Source organism: Triticum dicoccoides, chromosome 1B, assembly GCF_002162155.2.
Source record: "Triticum dicoccoides isolate Atlit2015 ecotype Zavitan chromosome 1B, WEW_v2.0, whole genome shotgun sequence".
NCBI lineage: Eukaryota > Viridiplantae > Streptophyta > Magnoliopsida > Poales > Poaceae > Triticum > Triticum dicoccoides.
Genome location: NC_041381.1, coordinates 213,809,995 through 213,830,090, shown reverse-complemented (window position 1 = coordinate 213,830,090; position 20,096 = coordinate 213,809,995). Strand labels below are relative to the sequence as shown.

The window sequence follows — 20,096 nt, the reverse complement described above, 5'->3', positions numbered from 1 at the left end:
GTTCGCGGTTTGAGGGCTGGACATTCTGGGCCGTTCCCTCGGGCGCCAGGGGGCTATCGCTACCTCTACGTCGTCGTGGACAAGTTCACCAAGTGGGTTGAGGTGGAAGTTGTCCGCACCATCCCAGCGGGCTCCGCAGTCAAGTTCATCAAGGGCCTCGTGAGCCGATTTGGGGTGCCTAACCACATCATCACCGACAACGGTTCGCAATTCACCAGTAATCTCTTCAAAACATACTGTGCTAACCTTGGAACGCAGATATGCTACGCTTCTGTAGCACACCCCCGGAGCAACGGCCAGGCCGAGCGAGCCAACACGGAGGTCCTGAGGGGCCTCAAAACCGGAACCTTCAAGAAGAAGTTGGAGGCCTGCGGCAGGGGCTGGTACGACGAGCTCCAGTCTGTGTTGTGGTCTATCCGCACGACCGCGGCCAAGCCGACTGGCGAGACCCCATTCTTCCTCGTCTACGGAGCTGAGGACGTCCTCCCTCACGAGGTCAGGCGTCGTTCCACGCGGGTCTTGGCGTTCGATGAGGCGCAGCAGGATGCCATGCGGGGGACGGATATCGTGCTGGGGGAGGAACGTCGTCGGGAGGCCGCGCTGCGGGCGGCAAGATATCAACAGGCGTTGCGACGATACCACTGCCGCAACATTCGCCCCAGAACTCTTGAGGTAGGAGACCTCGTGCTCAGACGGGTCCTCGCTAGGGAGGGGATGCACAAGCTCTCTCCCGTGTGGGAGGGCCCATTCAAGGTTGTTCATGTTTCTAGGCCCGGCTCCGCACGCTTGGAGACCCAGGAGGGGGTGCTCATCCCGGACGCGTGGAACATTCAACATCTCCGGAGGTTCTACCCCTGAGCGAGGCCCAGTGCCTATGGAGAAGGCCTGGTGCCTGTGAAGAAGGCCAATGCCTGTGAAGCTTGCCGCTTTTGGGAAAAGGCCCGGTGCCTGTGAAGAAGGCCAATGCCTGTGAAGCTTGCCTCTTTGGGAAAAGGCCCGGTGCCTGTGAAGAAGGCCAATGCATGTGAAGCTCACTTCCCCCACCCCCTTTTCAAGAAAAGGCCCAGTGCCTGTGAAGAAGGCCAATGCCTGTGAAGCTCGCCGCCCGTACACTCTCACGTAATAATGAGTGGGGTTGTACATGCCCCGGAGTCTCCGGAGTGCCGCCCCTGGGCCTCGGGGGCTCCCGCCCACGCCCAGTGGCAGCACTTAGCTCCGCGCTGGTCAGAAGACGTCAAAGACTAGATTAGGTGCCGGACACGGCTTTTCATTTGCTTTCTGCAGTCGATCAGTTCTTCTTTGTTTAAAGCTTTAGTTGGAGTTGCTTTCAGTGTTATACGGCGCCCAGCCCGTGTTTTCTGCCTTTGCCCTTCGCTTGAACTTGCTTTCCTTTCGCGACCCTCGCGAGGGAGGCCGTGCGGGCACCCTCGCAAGCGTCGGCTGGTTTTGTTTCATGAGGTTCCTCGGCCTAAGTTCGCAGCGGGAGCGCTCGTCCCAGTCAATGCCTCACGGGCATCGCTACACTAACGCCAGGCCCGAGCTGGTCACCCCCGTGGCCGTGGGCTGAAACCTAACCCTCCGACAAGTTTCTTCTTACAGGCTTCGAAGATCCATGACAAGGCCTCCGGCTGGAGCCTCCCGAGGCTAGCGTCGCAATGAGCTCCCCCCTACTGAGCTAAGTCGTTCCTACGCATAAACGTACAGCACCATAGCATGGCACGAAGATAGAAGGAACAGCATGATAATTAAAAGCAATAGTCTAGCATGCCCCCGCGGGGCTCCATACTTCTCTCTCTCTCTCTATGCAGATAAAGCAAAATAGGCGCGGCCCGACCGTCTACCACATAGGAAGGAAGATCTGTGTAATCTTCCAGAGCTCAGGCGGCCTCCTCCTCACGCTTCACCTGGGCGCGGCGGTGGGACGATCCACCTCCCCTCTCAAAGCGAGCACGATGGCTGGTCGCGGCCACCGCTGGAGGAGCTGCTGTCGGAAGAAGAGTCGCCGAAGCTTGAAGAGCTGCGGGCGCCGCCGGGCGCATGCCCGACCCCGTCTTCGCCACTGCCGTCGCCGAGGATGAGGGGGCGGCCGTCGTCATCGCCTTCAGGGCAGCACCCGGCACGGCGGCCATCTCCACTGAATACCCTCACGAAGAGGGTGGCGTCGCCGTCGAACTTAAAATGGAGAGTGCATCGCTGACCAAGACTGCGCGCGTGGGCAAACACCTGCCAGCCGCGAGTCAACGCCACATTCCAGGCAACGGAAACCTCCACTGCCACCCAAGAGGCCCTGCTGCAGCAGCCATCCGCTTGGAGCCAGAGCCCGCTCCCGGCGCCTGCTGGTAGCTCGCCAGCAAAGAAGCGGTGGAGCTGGAGCCAAGTACCGGCCGGATCCTCCGACCAGACGACGAACTCCGGCAGCACCTCCGCAGAATGGAATCGAGGGCGGGGAGGCCGCGCGACCACAGCGCATCTTCCCCCACCGATCAAGCGGCCTCCGCCGAGGTCTCGGGCAGTCTTCGCGGGAGTCACGGGATGCTTGTGGGGGCGGCCCCGGCCTCGCTTGGTTGGAGGAGAGTCAGGCCCCTTCCGGTGGGCCTTCCCCTTCTCCACGACTGAAAACCTCTTCGTGGGCGCCATGGGGCGCGACGAGTCAAGGGGGAGAGGTGAAGGAGAAGAAGCAGAGCAGGAAGGAATGGACTGGAAGGGCTCACGCCGTTCCGTACTTATAGCCGGAGGAGGCCAACCGTCAGCCTCCACGATCGCAGGTAATCATGACCCATTTTTTCATGCAGGGACTTGTCAAGTCATGCAGTTGTCGAGGCATCATGGGGAAGCGGAGACACCCATGTCCAATCAATCGCCACGCGGCGCCCAAGGCCGCAGGCTATTGGGGCTTGGCCCCTCGTGAGGGTCTTTAGTCTTGCGCTGATGAAGACGGGCCGTACTAGGCCACCACTTGAGCCACGCCACAGGCCGCAGGCAGGCAAGTCTGGGGACCCCGTTCCCATAACGTCAAAAGATCTCTTGCTAAAATGTACTGAAGCCGATCGATCCCTTCGCTCCTAGCTAAACCCGACCGAGACTCCTTTGCTGCTAACTGAACCCTGTGGATTGCTGCTGCTGTATGCTTACTGAAGCCGGTCGAACTCTCGTGCGAGATGTAGCTAGCTGGTTGGGTTGCCTCTGGATGAACATTGCCCAACGCTACCGTGCATGCAATATGTAGAACGAGACAAGATTTGGTGTGAGTCGAGCTAATTGGGTTGGCTGTGGATGAACAGTTCCCAGTGGGGGTTGGATGAACAGGATCCCGGCCGTGTGAAGGCGGTTCCTGCTGGATGAACAGGACCCCGTGTATATAGTACACAGTTGCCGCTGGATGAACAGGAGCGCAAGGAGGCCGCAACACTCCCCAGCTGGTTGGGGGTGGATGAACAGGATCCCGTGGAGGCTGGTTGAACTGAAGCCGGTGGAGGTTTGATGAATAGTGTCTGGTGGAGGTTGGAGATGGTGGATGAACAATAGTAGGTGGAGGCTGGAGGAAGTAGATGGTGGATGAACAAAGTCCCGTTTTGCGGTACGCCACACCCCTCCCGGTGAATAGGACCATGTTTTGACCGAAGGCACTCCAACACAAGTCTCTTTCCTCCATTTTGTGGTATGCCACACTCGTCCCAATCAACAGGACCCCATTTCGACCGTAGGAGCTCAAACAGAGGTCCGTTTCCACCATTTTGCGGTACGCCAGACCCTTCCCGATGAATAGGACCCTGTTTCGACCGTACGAGGTCGAACAGAAGGCCTGTTTCCTCTTTTATGCAGTACGCCAGTCCTCATTTCGGCTGTTTCGTCCATGCCGATTGGCTCCCGATGAACATGACACATTCCAACCTAGTGGCTTCGCTCCCGATGAACAGGACGCATTCCGACCCAGTCACTTGGTTCTCGGTGAAGAGGACGCAGATTCCTCCGTTCAGACCTGGCCGGTTATCTGCCGATGAATAGGATGACGTCGCCGCCGTCCGTTGTGCCGGCATTCTGGGAATAGGGGTCCCCAAACTTGCCTGCCTGCGGCCTGCGACGTGGCTCAAGTGGGGGCCCAGTACAACCCAACCTCATCAGCTCAAGCTCAAGACCCTCGCGAGGGGCTAAGCCTCGCGGGGCGGATGACAGAAGCTTCCTCAGGAAGCAGCCTCATACCTCGCGAGGTGCCCGTGACGCAAGCCATGACGATTGAGACCAGGCGGGCGTCAGGCGGGCGCCGTTCTGCGTAGTGTCCTTGTTTCCCCTTCGGTGCAAAGGGGGCAAGCACAGGCCAAGGCATCAGGGAAAGGTTACCGTTTTGGTGCAACAAGACCAAGACCAGCGGAACGACAAGATGGGGGTCATCGTGGAGCCCATGACGGCGTCACCATCAGAGCCTTTGGCAGCCGTAGACCAACTTTAGTCAGGATAAGTGTACTAGATGTTCCCCTTCAAAATGGCCAATTGTTGGCGCCCTTCCCGCTCATTATTTGGGAAGAGGCCCAAGGCCTGCCTCTATAAATAGACCTAGTCACCACAGAATGGAGGGGGATCCAGATTCCGGGTAGACTAGAGAGAGAGGCGACTGAACTCACCAAGCAGTTCATTGCACCAGCTCAAGAACAGCCCCTCGCGAGGCTGTTCTTCCTCTGTATTGTTCATCATCATCCCCTGAGGCAATCCACCACACCACACACTGGAGTAGGGTATTACTCCATAATGGTGGCCTGAACCAGTATAAACCTCGTGTCCCTTGTGTGTTCTTCCTTCTAGCTTAGATTCCTTGTGAGGCTTTGAGACGTGAGTTGGTAGGGGAAATATCTTCGTGCACACCCCAGAGTTCGAACCTCAAGGGTCTGCCGGAACCTGAAATCCGACACGTTGCCTCTCCATGTACACGAGCCCTGGCCGTACGTATGCATGAGTACGTGTTCGAGACCCCGCCCTTATGTATGTACGTAGTCGTATTTAATTTCTTGCATCGTGGATGTACATACGTGTACATGATATATATAGACGGGACTATGTGACATGCTATGTCCGCGCCTATACTACGACACGTGCATCTCCTTACTCAGACACGGTTCATCGCTGCAGAGAGACCAATCGACCAATATGTACGTACACGTTTGTGACCAGACAGACAACTCGACGTACGGTTCGACCCGGTGGGTCCCAGCTATCAGGGAGGATAAGGAGGCACTTCCTTTCGTGTGAAGATATAGCTGGTGGGTCCTAGCTGTCAGGGGGAAGAATAATTTTTTGCTCGTAATATGGACGCACTTCCTTGTGTATGAAGATGTAGCTGGTGGGTCCCAGCTGTCAGGGGGAAACATTTTTTTGAGGCCCTTCCGGTAGGCCCCGGTGTTAGGTGGAGGAAACATTATTTTGCGCGTAATAAGGAGGCACTTCCTTGCTGCGGTCGTGGACCCAGTCTCCACGTATAGTCCTCTTTCGATGGAAGACGTTCCTTGACCATGTTGACCACGCCGCACCGAGAGCACCAAGGAAGTGGATGACATCAAGGCCTAAGATGCGAATGATCTGGAGTCATGGAACAAGGTGCACTAGAGTCCCTGGCGGAGGGGAGTACGAGGGACAAGTTCGGCTGCCGGGTGAGGCTGCCTTCGCCGGAGAATAAAATAAGGTGTGGGTGAGTACATGTATGACCTAGCCACCATTGGGAGTAGGGTGGGGCGGCGAGGCCTGCGCGACAGCACAGCCAGCCACAGGAAGGCAGATGCAGGCGCTCCAGCCGGCGATGGTTTTGGCAGCTGGAGCAAGAGCAACTAGATCAGAGATTGAAGACGCAACATCGCCGTTGGATGTCAATCCAACGACTACAGATGTCCGAATAATTTGTTGGTTTTTTGTTTTAGACCATTAAATTGTTTTGTTCACTAAATGGACAACACCTTGCACAGGCTTCGTCTAGTGGGCCAACAAAGTCAGCTTCGAAACCTGTGGCGGGATGCAGCCCATTTATTTAGGTTTTGCAGCCCATTTCATTTTGTTTGCGAATACATCTATTTCCTAGGCTTTGACTCAAAAAACAATCTATTTCCTAGGCTGGCTAAAAATACTATTTATGATAATTTACAACGCATTTGATTATTTATTCGAATACACTTATTTACTGAGCTGGGTCAAAAAAAATATTGCGTACATGTAGCGCATTTATCATTTCTGATAATTTACAAGCCATTTGATTTTAATAGAAATGGACCCATTTTCTAGGATGAGTGAAAAACAATGATGGTCTGGACTGAGCATTTCATATAAAAATAATATTGAGATACAAATATTATTAAAAAGTTAAGTTGGGCTTGGTAATCTTATTATATAAAAATGAACTGGGTTGTTGCATTTTAGGATATTGTGTACAACTGTCGGCCTAGTTGCATTGCTGATGTTCAAAAAAAATGCATGTGTAGTACAGTACAACTTTACATGGCTACTCAACCCACATTCATCAATGCTGGGAAGGCCCAAACAAGGCTTCTGTACAACTTTTTGAAGTCAATGAGCTCAATTAATAACTAAAAAAATTAGAGTACAGTGGAACCTAATTAAAAGTTGTCACGAGCGAAGAAATAATTCAATGGTCCCCACTTGTGTGTGTGTGTGTGAGAGAGAGAGAGAGAGAGAGAGAGAGACCCATCGGTCGATGCTCGTAAATACATCTTTCAGCCACATGCATTGTTGATGCTCAGTAAAAACTTATATAGTTGACACAATCATATAGAACATTATAGCACACTGAACTTGCATACAAAAATTTGACGCAGGCTGCACAATCAGGGTGGAAGCAGTGGATGGCTATGGGTAGGGCTATGTTGAAACCAACGTACTCATACATAACGGTTCATCGTCTTTATCAATGATGGGGAAATATCTTGAATGTTGTGCAAAGAAAACAGATAGACAACACAATAAGTTCTGCTAGCACATTAGGTGGACATACAACCCTTTCTAAAAAAAAGTTCACGTACAAAAATAGAAAAAGTCACAATCAAATGTACTCGCACATCAGTGCTTCACACCAATAGCTCGAATTTAACTAGTATCTGAGAAGATTTAGTTGTTACCTCAAATTAGAGCACATCCAGGCAGCCAACCCTGCTTCTTCTCCCAAAGAAGAAGTGGCCTCCATCTTGCGATGGAGTAGGCCATGTTCCATCCATCATTCTAAGCAACACAGGGAAAGTCTGACGTTGACTCCTGTAATGGACGTTGTCACGGACCCTGGCACCAACGGCGGCCGTAGGACTTCGATTGATGGATTGGCCACTTCTTCGACATGCACGAACACTCGATACAAGTACATCCCTAATGTGGTCCGTGACGGCCTTGGTGGCATCGAATAGTATAACCCCAGTTCCTGCACCGGTATCTGAATACCAATCACCTTTGGTATGGTCGACGACTTCTTCATCCATGCCATAACCGTCAGAGCCCAAATGTCTGGAGGAACAAACATACTTACGAGCTCACCTCCAAGGTCGTTGATAAGCTCATTCATGGACTCGCTGTTCCAAGCACGTCGAGGCATGCCGTGGAAGGTAAGCTTTGTTAAAAACTCAAGCTCAGAGGGCACCGAGCCCCATCCTGGGTGCCACCGATCAAAGCTCACCAGTGCGCCATCACACAACAAACGCACGGAAGATTCAAACACATGACTGCAGTCGAAAGTTGTCCGGAACCTGACGAAGAAATCAGCCGGTGGTGGACAGACTTCGACGAGCAAGTCACTTATTTGGATACCATGTGCAATGCCAAGCACTACAAGAAATAAGTCAACTAGTGACCTTCAGTAAGTGACCCTGGAAGAATTGGTCATAGATCTATGACCATTTGAGACCAATTGGTCAAAAGATGTTCCGGGGGCTCCAAACCCTAAACCATTGTGATCATTTTGGTCAGAAAGGTCGTAATTTACTTACACAAAATGGTCATAAAGCAAACAGTGCTAGTCCGCTGCCTTATTTCTAGTTGTTAACGACTAATATAGATGGTCATAGCCTTGTAGATTGTGGTGGGTTGTGATGACTAGGCGCCATCTCATCAGTTTTCCCTATGTTGTTATGTCCATGTGTCAATTTTTGCCCTAGGTTGTTAAGCAACCTATATTTCTGTTATTCCAAAAATTCCCAAAAATTCTCATAAATTGTTTGGATCATATCTTCATTAAATATGTCAAAAACCTTCCTTGCCTAGTTAAAAAATAACTCAACAATATTCATTTTCCTATTCTGTTCATAGCAGCACTTTGTGAAGGAAGCATTATTTATATATTCTTGATTTCCCTAAAAATTTGTGAATACATTCTTCTTAGTATATGATCATCCTCAGCCAAAACTCACGCCCATTACCCATGTGCATTTCCCGTACCGCTAATCAAACACTTGGCTGCTAATTCATGTTTGAGCATAGTTCTGTCTCCTCATGAGAATATTATATTATAATTTTCTTCCTAGCACCTACCTGGGAAGTGCCCAACCCACTAGACATGCCTAGGCCGCCCAGAACGCATGGCAATGCCACGGTCACGCAATGACCATGCGGCGGGCATGCGAGCTTATGCACTCTAGAGTTGGGGACCTCGGCCACCGTCCAAACCTCGATGTATCGCCATCAAACCATGTATTTCTGATTAAATAGATACTTATTTACCTAAAAAATGATTTTTGGAAAAAATAAAGAGCAAACTATGAGGCACCTGCAGTTTAAATTTGACCCGCTTTCAACTGAATCGTCGGGAATTTGTCTTTTTCACCAGAGGTGGATCAAAACTTTTGACACCCAACCATTTTGTCAATTGTGCATTAAATATGGCCTAGTATTTTATAAAATTGATTTGGTCCAATTTTGCAACAAATATATGGTAGGTGCTTCACAAAAAAAACTTATTTCAGGCACTCAGAAAATGGAAAATGGATTTTCCGTGCAAAGAAAATGAAAACTCCCTTAGGCAACATTGTTTGGAATTCCAAGATGCCCCCTTGTGCACGATATGAGATCATTTGAACAAACTATGCCATCGATGTGGCCATAAGATTGATCATTTGGCTAGAAAGCCATGAATCTTCACGCATGATAGCTCGTTTCTGAGAACAATTTTTTAAAACAATTTCCGTATTACAAGCTTATTATTTTTCCTAGAAACTTGGTCACATATAATGACACAATGCGAAGGTTTTCCAATTTTTTGATTTTTTGAATTTTTTATGCCCGTTTCAAAATGCGGTCAAAACGGCGGGCTTGACCGTTCCTAGCTAGTGGTTGAATCTTGGATTTTTTTTGGTGTTTATCTGATTAAATAGGTACTTTTATAACTATAAATAATTTTTAGAAAAAATAAATAGCAAACTATGAGGCAGCTGCAGTTCAAATTTGACCCGCTTCCAGCTGAATCGACGTGAATTTGTATTTTTCACCAGAGGTGGATCAAAACTTTTGACACCCAACCATTTTGTGCATTAAATATGGCCTAGTATTTTATAAAATTGATTTGGTCCAGTTTTGCAACAAATATATGGTAGGTCCTTCACAAAAAAAAACTCATTTCAGGCACTCGGAAAATGGAAAATGAATTTTCCGTGCAAAGAAAATGAAAACTCCCTTAGGAAACATTGTTTGGAATTCCTTGTGCACGATATGAGATCATTTGAACAAACTATGCCATGAATGTGGCCATAAGATTGATCATTTGGCTTGAAAGCCGTGAATCTTCACGCATGATAGCTCATTTCTGAGAACACTTCTTTAAAATAATTGTCATATTACAAGTTTATTATTTTTCCTGGAAACTTGGTCACATATAATGACACAATGCGAAGGTTTTCCAATTTTTTGATTTTTTTTAATTTTTTATGCCCATTTCAAAATGCGGCCAAAACGGCGGGCTTGATCGTTCCTAACTAGTGGTTGAATCTTGGATTTTTTTGGTGTTTCTCTGATTAAATAGGTATTTATGTAACTAGAAAGGATTTTTGGAAAAAATAAATAGCAGACTATGAGGCAGCTGCAGTTCAAATTTGACCTGCTTCCTACTGAATCGGTGGGAATTTGTCTTTTTCACCAGAGGTGGATCAAAACTTTTGACACCCAACCATTTTGTCAATTGTGCATTAAATATGGCCTAGTATTTTATAAAATTTATTTGGTCCAATTTTGCAACAAATATATGGTAGGTCCTTCACAAAAAAACTCATTTCGGGCACTCGGAAAATGGAAAATGTTTTTTTTTGCAAAAAACTCATTTTCGAGGACACCTTTTTAAAGATATTTATCTTATTCCATGTTATTATTTTTCTGAAAACTTGTTCAAATTTTGGTGACACAACGAGAAGGTTTTCAATTTGTTTTAGAATTTCTCAGATCATAAACTAGCTTAAATGGTTTTAACACATTATTTTAAGTCAACTACGACCAATTTAGATGGTCATAAAATCGTACTACATTCTGATTGGTCCGTGGACATATCACGCGGATCGTGCATCCAACAGCGTCGGATGCTCGGGGATCCGACGGCTGTCCTCGTCCCATCCACGCCAACCCCGAAACCCTAGCTATGTCCTTCGGGTCAATTTCCATCCCCCCCTCCTTTCTTTCCCTTCCTCACCCACGCAAACCCTAGCTCCTCTCGATCCCGTCCCCTTCCTCCCCGCCAGCTCCACCGATCCTCCCCTCGATCTTGTCGGAGCAGGCGGAGATCAGGCCGCGGCGATTCCCCACCCCAGCCATGCCCAAATCAAGACTCTCCCCTCCTTCGTTCCAATCCCCATGCACGCACTCACCACCGTTCCAATCTTGCACCCGCACCCGCTCGCCGAAACCCTAGCCGCTGCCGCCCCCGCACCTTGGCCGACCCTCAGCCCGTCGACGGCGAGGAGCCCTCAGCCCATCACCTGCCTTTACCGACAAATCACACGACCGCGTGCCCACGAAATCCAAAATCTCACTATCTCCGCCCTCTCCCCATTCCCTCCACCAAGATCGCACCAACCACCTCGATGGCCGCTGCCGCGGCGCTCTTGGCCGCCCTCGCCCTCGCCCTGCTCGCGCTCGCGCCCCTTGCGGTGGCCAAGATCCGGTGGATGGCGATCCGGGCCGACCCGTGCACTATAATCCCATGCGGTGCAGGAGAGCGGCACGACGGCGGAGAAACCTCGGCGACCAGACGACGGCGCAGGTAAGCTTCGCCCCGCTCGCATCTCCCCCCACTAGCATGTGCTCCCTCCCGCCACCCCCACCCCATCCCGTCCCCCCTCCATCTCGTCCATGTCGCCCCTCTCCTCCTTCTCGAACACCATTGCCATTTTGCAGCGCAACTGGATGATCCAGTTTTCTGTCGGCATCACCTTGATAAAAGTATACTATGTGCATGTTTTGCAGAATATATGATATGCTGCTGTCTTGTACATGTTTCTGTTTTCAGGGCCGAATTGCTTAGCATGGTGAAGAAGCATTCACATCTGATCGGGTGGACTGTTGTTGAGGCTGAGGACGATCCGTCGGACGTTGAGATGGATGATAAATTCTGGCATGAGATGCTTGATCTTTTCTTCGTGTGTGGTAGGGTCTCGAGTAGCAGGGAGGAGGATGACCTCGTCTTCTTTATCAATAGCATGGTACCTTCTATAGGCCTGCTGATTTTCCCCTTATGTTAGACTTATACGATGTTGCCCTATGCAATATGCATCTCACCGTTTGTTGCTGCTGGTTGTAGATGCAGAAGGTGGAAGATCTGCCTCCCTTTTTCGTGCGGAGATGGGCTCCTAGGGTAAATCAAGCTACACTAAATCCACTTTATTTCACATTTTTTGGCTAATTCTTTAGGCTTCCTTGCTAGTGTACATTCAAGAAAAAATGTCCATTCTTTCTTCACTTTTTTGTTTTCTTATGTTCTCTACTGTTGAGTTGGTAGTTCAGTTGCAACCATAACAAGTATGCTCTGTATTCAGTTAAACTAACAGACTTTGTTCGTACTGTTAAAACATACTGCTTTTTAAGGGAAAATGTTCCTATTGTTTTATTTGATTAACCCTGTATACATAGCAAATTTATTCTAATTTGTTGTTCTTAACTGCTGAAGGAGCCTTTTTTAGGTACATGCTACACAATTTTCATATGTATAACTGTGATGAACATACAGTATGGTTGTGTATCCTTAAAATTTCAAGTATGAGGGAGATCTAAGCATGCATATATACCCATTAGTTTGTGATCTTGATATCTACCTGTAGTGTCATGAGGAATAGATCTCCTCACTTCATATGTTGCCCTATGGAATTCAGCAGACACTTTTTATCAACACTAAGTTCAGATAAATAGGCACTGCTTAACATACCTAAGGGTGTAGCATGTTGTGAAGTGATGCTGCAACTCGAGAGTAGACAATTATAACATATTAGTAAAATCAGTATGCATCGCTGACTTGTATGTTTTTTTAAAGGTCTATACAAGTTCCATCTTTGACTGGCAACATCTGCTCCTATGTCATGTCATGTATCTATTTGACCTTACTTTTTTTAAGTGAATGATGTATTACTCCCTTCGTAAACAAATAAAAGAGCGTGAAGATCACTAAAGTAGTAATCTAAACGCTCTTATATTTCTTTACAGAGGGAGTACTTGCAAGTGTCAATGTACTGATGCAAACAGTGATTGTTTACTTATGACTAATCTGTTTTCTATCTCATTTATAGGATTTCCCAAAATGCTTGACTCCAACGGCAATGGCATGCACCACACGGAGGATAATGGCCTCTTCACCGACTCCGGCCCCGTCCTCCCCGACTCCTGTTCGTGGCCCTGTGCACGATAGTGCCCTCCCTCTTTTACTTCTACTACCTACTGTTGCTGCTTTTGTTGATTGGTCTATGCACGGTGGGCAATCCATCAATGTTTATTTGCTACTGCATGAGCTCTGTTTCTTTGCATGCGAGCATGCTGTTTGTGCAGTGTGGATGCTTGGTCCTTGTGGAGATCGTCTCATAGACACAGTTCCTCTATGTTAATATTACGAGAATAGAGTAGTGCATTTTGGTTGAACATGTGTTCTAGATTTTTTTTGCTGGTAAACATGTGGTCTAGATGATTCTACCTTGTTGTTTCTGATGTTACATTTGGTTTATCTATGCTAAATTGCAAATTTGCAATGATGTTTGTTGCCCAAGAAACTAGCGAATTAGAGGCCTGAGATTTCAATAGTTTGGAGGAGAAACCAATGAATTCAGATTTGAGTGAGAAATCTATTCTGGTTTCAAATACATAGGTGTATTTTTTGTAACTATGCATAGATTTGTAACAATGAGCATAGGTGGTTATAGGTTGTTGTGATGATGAATATAAATATTAATAAGTGCTCATGCATGGCGGTAATACCGGATACCATTGTTTTCACTGTTTTATCAACATGCCTTTGCTGAATCTTCCATTCATACGTGTAACCTATACATTGTAGCTACTGAGTACTTTTTATCGACATATTAGGTATTGTGTACCTAAATATGACCCAGGTACAATGGATACAACACTGCCATAACTTGTTTTCTTGTCTACCATCCAGGTACAATGGGAGCAAGCTCATCCTCCTCAATTCCTAGCTACTGCATGACTGTCGGGGTGCATACTCCCTACAGTTCCTCGAGCATCTCGACCTCTTATTGTAGTAGCTAGTATGCTTGATGCGTGTATCCATAAATCCTGATGCATGCTTATTATGGTCCGGTTTATTAGATCTGTTCTGCTGGTGCTTAAAATTTGACATGCCGTTGAATTTAGACCTGATGCATGCTGATTCTGAATGAACTCGTTCTTACAGTTCTTTTCATTTCTATGATCAATTTAGTTGCACATGTCAGTATACTATATACCGAAAAAAATCCTAGCTAGTGAGAACATTTGTCACTCCATGAACACATACTGGTTAGTGTTAGCCATACTATCTATCTACATGACATTTGCTGTCAATTCTTGCTTACAAGTTATTGGATCCCTCATTGGCTACTGTTTGATGTTCTGTACACATTCTTATTCTTATATTTTCATTCTTATTCTTTGCACAGGTGAAGTGCGAATCCAAGGCTGAAGTTGTGAAGCATATCAACAAAGAGTAGCATACTATGTGTTGTAATTGTAGGCATATCTGGGTTGTAATATACTGTAACAATTGTAATAGACTAATGTAGTGTTGTTTTGGATGAATTTCATTTGCTCTCTGGTCTGTTCAAAATAATGATTGTGTATGTGATTTAAATACTAGTGAATGGAAACCTGACAAGATGGTCCAAGTTATAATGGTTGTTCAACAAATTCCGAAATTTCTGACGTGTGGGACAAATTTTGAGATAAGCATGACATGTGGGGCCTTGCTTACTAGTGGTACCCCAATATATAATTGCTGAAACTAGAAAATCAACGGACTAAAAAGGCCATGACCCAAAAATAAAAAGGCTAAAATGTTGGGCCTGGCCCATGTAGCTGACCAAAATTAATTAATAAAAAGATATAAAAATGTTCAAATTGTTGGGCTCAGCCCATGTAAAACACTCAATTGGACCAGGCTGATTCTTGTCAGTGACCTTTTCAAATGGTCGTAGTTTTGCCATGTCAGATTGCCACGCCGGATCCGACGTGGCCTGGGCAGACAACCAGTGACCCAAAAAAAGGTCATGGGTTCCACGACCTTATGTTTTGGTCGTAAACGTCTACGACCTTCTTTGTGAGAAATATGCCCTAGAGGCAATAATAAAGTTATTATTTATTTCCTTATATCATGATTACTGTTTATTATTCATGCTAGAATTGTATTAACCGGAAACTTAGTACATGTGTGGATACATAGACAAAACAGAGTGTCCCTAGTATATCTCTACTTGACTAGCTCGTTAATCAAAGATGATTATGCTTCCTGACCATAGACATGTGTTGTCATCTATTATATATTAAAAATGATTGACGGGCTAACCAAAAAAGAGATAATTAGACTAGAGAAAAAATGATTGACAGGCTAACCAAAAAAGAGATAATTAGACTAGAAAATCCCACAAAAATTAGAAACATCTAACCGTTAATGTTATTAGAAAATAAAACGACAACCATTAGATCAAAATAACTTTATGAAAAATTACCCACCAATGCCATCGAAAGGAAGCTCCTCTTTTATCGCTACACCAAATCCCTCACGATGTCTTCCTTTTCCCCGGCCCGGCCCCACTATTACTTGGGTCGGAGATCCCCTCATGGCCTCCAAAGTTCATGCACGTACAAGGTGGCTTTCCTCAAGAAGCTAATTGATTCTGGCGAGATGTGGCAACGGCACGAGGCTGATTGCTTTCTACATAGGACCGGCTTGCTTTGGTGGATGCCCGCGCATCTGGCCGGAAAGCAATTCACAACATGCAGGTGCCAGATCGATCAAGGTAGGATACACAAATTTCTTATCCAGTTAATCGCTGATTCTCGCATGTAAACAGCAAGCTAGATCGGAGACACTTGATTTCGGCACACCTTTTCTTTGCACAATTACATCATGCACACCTCAAAAACCAATCTCAATCTCCAATTCTGTTCTACTTGTAAGTGCTTCCAGATCGGCTTCACCTTCATATCGGCGCCCTTGGACATTGCCACACCCTTTGTTGGATCTCCTCGATTGTCCAATCGACTCCATCCAGCGACAACAACAACTCCAATAGGTATCATCTTCTACACAAAATCGATTAATTTGTACTCCCTCCGTCCGGAAATACATGTCGAAGGAATGGATGTATCTAGACATATCTTAGTTTTAGATACATCCATTTTTATTCATTTCTCCGACAAGTATTTTGGGACGGAGGGAGTATTATCCTTTGGATGTCAAAGTGATGAACTGATCACTGGGTGATGGATCAAGTATACTTGATTAATAGATTATGCTAAAATAGAAAAACACTGATCTATACATCTAAATTCATCAATATGACCAGAACCGGTTCCTTGCCATACTTTTGTTTAGTAAAAACTTTTTTGTCTTCTTCAAGGTTGGCTCAAAATCTTCGTCGCTCAGCTTGATTGTCCAATCGACTCCTTTTAGTGATCGCCCCACCTCTAGTAGGTATTACCATCTTATGCAAAAAAGCAATTAATTTGCATGATTCATTGTAAGCCAGACTAATGAACTCCCTTGCCGTACTTACATTTCCCTCAAGTTAATAGTTTTGTGTTCAAGGTTTGATTCGAACAGAACTCCTAACTATACATATAATTATTTTTCCAGCTATATTGCTCCTTTAGTCAATAGATACCCACATCATTGAGGCCCTTAAGAATGTGCTGGATAGAGATAATATACTAGCAAAAACATTCAGAATGGCAAGTCACACATTCAAAGAATGTGACTATCACAATGCCAGATTAAAACTAACAAATAAGTGTGGCACAGATGGAAAACGACATGGTATGCCATCTGCAACTGAAGTTGCAGCCTTGATTGTGAATGGTACACTAGAAAAAAATACATGGTATGCCATTGTTCAGTATAAACATATTCATCAAAGCACAGATAATAAATAACAGGATCACATGTGGAGGAAAAGGTCTATATTCCAAACATAATCATGTCACCAGTTGAATGGGTGTGGTTGTTCCTTCTAAAAAGGAGACAATACCCTATCTCATCATGCTTTGCAATGACAATAAACAAAAGGCAGGAGCACTCTCCAAACAAGGTTGGACTATATCTACATGAACAAGTCTTTACACATGGACATCTATACGTACCATTCTCAAGAGTCAGAAAAGGGGATGGACTGCAAGTAATGGTAAATGATAAAGATAACAATAAGGATGTTGGGGTCAAGAACATAATCTACAAAGAATTTTCTAAAATTATGAACTAAAAGTCTAAAATACACACTGTAAGTGCATCTAGTGCCCCTTAGTGATTTTGGTGTATTGAAGACTTATAGGTTAAGGGACTAATGCGTTTGTGAGTGTACACAGGTCTATAAGTCTATGAGGAGTTTGATATTTACAGAGAAAGTCGACCCCTAAAAATGAAGTTCTTCAACTGAAGACTTTGATATTCTGAAGACTTTCTGAAGATTTTGAAAGTGACGAAATTGGTGTGACCTTGAAGACTTGGTATTCATTTGTGGAACATGAAGCGTGAAGACTTTTGTTTTCGTAGTTTCATTTTCTCCTTCTTGAGTCATAGGAAACACCGTACTGTTAAAGGGGGTTGAGGAAATACTAAGGAAAAATTTCCATGTGATGCTCAACTCAAAATCCTACACCTACCAATCCCTTCGAGTGAACCCTTTGGAAATCTCATACAGTTCAGTCACTTTCTTCAGTGACAGAGACGAAGTTCTTCTGGTCGCTGATGAATTTGTTCTGACTGAGGAGTTAGGAATTCGCAGTGTGAATTACCTACACAGTGAGGAACATGATAGCCCTGAGGAATTTGAGAGTCAAATTTCCGACCGTTGCTGTGCTGCGCGCCAGCTGTCCCAAAATATCTTATCCACCTAACGATCATATCATTGAGGGGCATTTATGTCTTATCATGTCGGGCTGCTCCCTAGGCTATAAATAGCTGCCCCCTACAACCACTAGCTGGTTGGCTGCTCCGAGAGAACTTGGCACTTGTCATTTGAGAGCAACCCATCCTCCAAGGACTTTGAGCGAAAATCATCAAGTGAGGAAAATCCCAAACCCAAACACCTACAAACCCCAAAGTGATTGAGCATCACTGAAGAAATTGATCCTGCGTGGATCCGACGCTTGTTACTTTTGAAGACTGTGCTTCTTCCAGACGGTTAGGCGTCAAGGTCTAGAGCATCCAAGAGGAATTGTGGATCGCCGAGTGACCAAGTCTGTGAAGGTTTGGAAGTCGCCTGAAGACTTACCACGAGTGATTGGACGGGATCTGTGTGATCTTAGTTCAAGGAGAATACGGTGAGGACTGGGTGTCCTGAGCTGCGTGCTCAGAGACTGGGTGTCTGGGACTGCATGTCCTCGAGTTTAAATACTCAGCCGCTCCAACCAGACGTACAACTGAGACAGCAGTTGGAACTGGTTTACCAAATCATTTTCTTCACCAACCTACTGGTTCTATTTCCTCAACCCTTTTCAATTCCTCATTACTGTGTTGAGTGTTTGTTCATATCTGTGTTTGAAGACTTTGACTAAAGACTTTCTCAATTTCCTCAGTTCAATTTCTTCAGTCTGTTTGTCTTCATCTTGTCTTATCCTGTGATTACGCTTCCTGTACTCCGTGCTAATCTTCATTTCATCATGATGACCATGCTTGTATTCTGTCATACTTACTTCTGAGTACTTATTACGCTGCTAATAGTTCTTCGCTAAGGAATTTCCTCACCGCCAAATTCCTCAGTGAAGAATTCATAAAAATCGCCTATTCACCCCCCCTCTAGTCGACATAACGCACTTTCAATTGGTATCAGAGCAAGGTACTCCCTTGTTCTGTGTGATTTTGGTTTAACCGCCTGGAGTTTTAGTTATGTCGACCGCAGGTATGAAGAAAGTGACATGCCCTATCTTTGACGGTCATGATTATCCCAAGTGGAAGGCCATGATGAGGAAGCGCCTCATGGCAAGGGACAGCGAGCTGTGGACCGTCACTGAGATTGGCCTTACTGATCTATGCAAGTCGGCGAACACAGATGATATTCGCAAATACACTCGACTTGACTGCATGGCGAAGGATATCATCTGTTCCTGTCTATCCAGAGACCAATTCAGGCTCATTATGCATCTTTGCAGTGCAAAGCTTATCTGGGACCGAATCTCCGACGTCTATGAAGGTCATCGAACCCGTCATGATCCTTGGTTTGAGGACTTCAAGGAATCTCTCAAAACGATGACTTTTGAACCAGAATCATCATCTTCTGCATCATGTCTCATGGCAAATGGTGTCGAGGTAACCGAATGTTCCTCATCTGAATTTAGTGACTGTGAATCTGATGATGATGAATCTGATGATGATATTGAACCTAGCTATACCAAACTTGTTTGCATTGCCACCAAACAACAACATGCCTTGGAAAAGGTTCAAAACATGCTAGACAAAAGTGATGATATGTTGGGTGAAGAAATGGATCGCACTAAAGCCCTGACTGAAAATCTTCAGAGACTTCAGTCTAGGTTTGATAATCTTAAAAGTCATCATAACACTCTCTTATCTGATCATGAGAAACTTTCTTATGAATTTCTTCAAAGAAAGCAAGATCTTGAGAAGCTAAGAGTGAGTTATGAAGATCTTCAGAAGGAGCGCGATTCATTACTTGCTCAACAAATCAGCACTTCTCAGGAAGAATTTATTCCTCCATGCTTAAAGTGCATTGAACGTGAATCTTCCAATTCTTCACCTGAATGTTCAAATGCTTCAACTGTTACAAATTCTTCACCTGCCTCTGCTATCACTAATTCCTCATCTGAGGACATTGCTAGTATCACTGATGATGCAGGGCTGAAGGAACTGTACACGATAGGCATGTACAAAAGCCTCAAAGGGCACCAGATTCTCTGTGATGTGCTCAAAAAGCAGATCCTCAACAGAAACCCTAGGAAAGAGGGTATTGCCTTTGAGAGGAAACTTAATGCTGATGGAACATATTGGAAGCCCGAGCAGTACCCCAAAACCTCATGGGTTGCTGCAAAGGGACCTCCAGTTGATCCATCCATGTTAGCTGGCTTTACATGTGAATCTCCTCATTCTTCTGATGAGTCATTTGACTCCAACTATAAACTATTCAAAAATCAGAATGGTGAAGTATTTGCTAGATATGTTGGGACTAACTGCAGGAACGGTTCCCCTATGAAGAAAATCTGGGTTCCCAAAAGTTATGTTGAAAGTCTTCAGGTGAATGTCCTCATGACACCACCTGTGAAGAAGAGGAACCCCAGAACGAACTCTTCATATGGACCTAATTCTTCATATGGATCCAAGTCCTCATATGGACCAAATTCCTCACGTGGATCAAATTCCTCAAATGGATCAAAGTCCTCATATGATTATCATCGTGCTAACAAGTCTGTTTCGCAGGGTAGAGCTAAGG

At 45.7% G+C, this 20,096-nt stretch overlaps 1 long non-coding RNA gene across 2 annotated transcripts; it reads left to right on the top strand.

Annotated features, from left to right (window-relative positions):
* Window positions 1-15,259: 15,259 nt before the first annotated feature.
* Window positions 15,260-17,065, top strand: LOC119303895. Of its 2 annotated transcripts, none has more exons than XR_005148015.1 (3): window positions 15,260-15,452; window positions 15,623-15,728; window positions 17,017-17,065. It is a non-coding gene; the product is annotated as an uncharacterized LOC119303895 (long non-coding RNA). The 2 variants fall into 2 exon arrangements; XR_005148014.1 differs by lacking the exon at window positions 17,017-17,065 and adding an exon at window positions 16,056-16,957.
* The last annotated feature ends 3,031 nt before the right edge of the window (window positions 17,066-20,096 follow it).